Below are 2750 nucleotides of genomic sequence, written 5' to 3'. Positions count from 1 at the left end.
AGTCGCTCAGTCGTGTCTGACTCTTTGCGACCCCATGAACTGCAGCACGCCAGGCCTCCCTGTCTGTCACCAACTCCCAGAGTTCACTCAGACTCATGTCCATCGAGTTGATAATGCCATCCAGCCATCTCATCTTCTGTCATCCCCTTTTCCTCCTGACCCCAATCCCTCCCAGCATCAGAGTCTTTTCCAATGAGTCAGTTCTTCACATCAGGTGGCCAAAGTATTGGAGTTTCAGCTTTAGCATCATTCCTTCCAAAGAACACCCAGGGCTGATCTCCTTTAGAAGGGACTGGTTGGATCTCCTTGCAGTCCAAGGGACTCTCAAGAGTCTTCTCCAACACCACAGTTCAAAAACATCAGTTCTTCGGTGCTCAGCTTTCTTTATGGTCCAACTCTCACATCCATACATGACTACTAGAAAAACCATAGCCTTGACTAGATGGACCTTTGTTGGCAAACTAATGTCTCTGCTTTTGAATATGATATCTAGGTTGGTCATAACTTTCCTTCCAAGAAGTAAGCGTCTTTTAGTTTCATGGCTGCAGTCACCATCTGCAGTGATTTTGGAGCCCCCCCAAAATAAAGTCTGACACTGTTTCCACTGTTTCCCCATCTATTTCCCATGAAGTGATGGGGCCAGATGCCATGATCTTCATTTTCTGAATGTTGAGCTTTAAGCCAACTTTTTCCCTCTCCTCTTTCACTTTCATCAAGAGGCTCTTTAGTTCCTCTTCACTTTCTGCCATAAGGGTGGTGTCATCTGCATATCTGAGGTTATTGATATTTCTCCCGGCAATCTTGATTCCAGCTTGTGCTTCTACCAGCCCAGCGTTTCTCATGATGTACTCTGCATATAAGTTAAATAAGCAGATGACAATATACAGCTTTGACATACTCCTTTTCCTATTTGGAACCAGTCTGTTGTTCCATGTCCAGTTGTACTAACCGCTCCCACTTTAGTTAAAGTTGCAGGTATTACTCCCTAGATTCACCACACACCAGCAGCGGAGGAAAAGGGACCTTGGACTGCCCATCCTAACCTGGGGGAACCATTAAAGACCTAACTCATCTTCCATCAGCAACCACAGATTCAGTTTGGAGCCGCTGCAAATAATTCTGCTGTTCCTGATCAGCATGATTACCCTACTGCAAATTCAGGATAATGTGTTCCTGTCTTGGGCGCACTCGGATACAACCTTCCAAAATACTTCTGACTGTTAGATGCGTGGGGCCATGCCTTTGTCAGTGATGGATGGACTTCCTTGGTGGGTGTCTCCCCTACGCAGAGGGGGACTTTAGCTCCCTCTGCTCATTTTCGAAACAGCAACAAGAGGCGTTTGCTTCCTTGGTAACTCACAACCTGTCGTTTTCACCTTGGTGTAACCTGGACTTTAACCAAAGTGGTCAAGGCCATGGGGTAAATACAAGCCTTACAAAAGTGACCAAAGCCTATACATTTTACTTAAAAAATAAAAAGAATGAGAACTCAATAGCCAGTGAGAAGGGCCAATCCATCAGGTAATTTGAACAGTTTTATCAGATATGGGATGAATATTTTTGGATTATCCCAGAAAAAGGCCAACCTATTGTCCCTGCCCCTATCTGTTGTGGACACAGGGAACAAGAAGTTGGATTTGGTGACCGTCCCATAGATCCAAAAGAATTAAAATATGTGGGATACTTGTCTTCTGAGCAGTGTGAACAAATATTAGAGGTCACTTATCGCCCAGATTTACCAGCTCGTGGGCCTGGCTCAGACTGGAAGTATGACCCTGGGATCTGATGGGTGGCCCCTGATGGCACCCAAGGGCCATGTGGATTTTATGGCCTTGGCTTCCAGTCGGTTGGGTTGGCTACTGCACATTAGGATTTGCCTTTGCTCATGGAAGTATTAAGCCAGCCTTACAACAAGCCCCGGTAAATTTGCCTTATTTACATGCATGGTGGGCAAGGTCTGAGATGATTAAAATAAAAGCTCTAACTAACTTCACGAAACAGGCCCTCCTGGAAAATGCAAAGGCAATCCAAGACAACGAGAATGGCAATGATGCAAAATTGGATGGCTTTAGACTTACTTACAGCCACCCAAGGAGGGACCTGTGCTATAAAATTGAATGTTGTGTAAATATCCCTGATTTATCTGGCAATATATCAGCTACTCTACATGACATGAAAACCAGGTAAAAGCTATGTTTAATGATAATCCTCCTTTTTAGACGTCAGTGTTTTCTTGGATCAAAGGTGATTGGTGGAAAATCTTTTTGTAACTGTTTTGTTAATCATTATATTATTAATTTGGGGGCTTTGTATTCTCCAGTGTGTAACTCGATGTGTAACCTCCAGACTGATAGCCCTGCTACTGTTACACAGTCCCGTTGTGCAGTTTTACCCATGACTGATGCCCATCGTTAAAGATAAGATGAGCATCAGGAGGGGGGAATGTTGGGGCCAGTGTGAGGAAAGCAAGAGAGACTCTATCTTGAAGTCTGTCATCCATTTTAAAGACAGGATGTAAACTGGGCCTGAGCCCTGCCCAAGAGTGAGGAAACCTTTGCTAGTGAAAACCACATCTCCTGGAGACTTCCCTCCCTACAGATGACAAACGGAGATTGTAGTTGCGGTCAGGCTGCCCCTGTTAGATTAACTATGGAGCCATCCTCCCTTGATGTATAACCTTTAACCACCCCCCCCCCCCGCAACCTTAATTGTTTGTTCCCCTAGCACCTACTCGTTGTAAAACTCAACCA

Source organism: Ovis aries, chromosome 14 (genome assembly GCF_016772045.2).
Source record: "Ovis aries strain OAR_USU_Benz2616 breed Rambouillet chromosome 14, ARS-UI_Ramb_v3.0, whole genome shotgun sequence".
Classification (NCBI taxonomy): domain Eukaryota; kingdom Metazoa; phylum Chordata; class Mammalia; order Artiodactyla; family Bovidae; genus Ovis; species Ovis aries.
Note: the sequence above shows the minus strand (reverse complement) of the source record.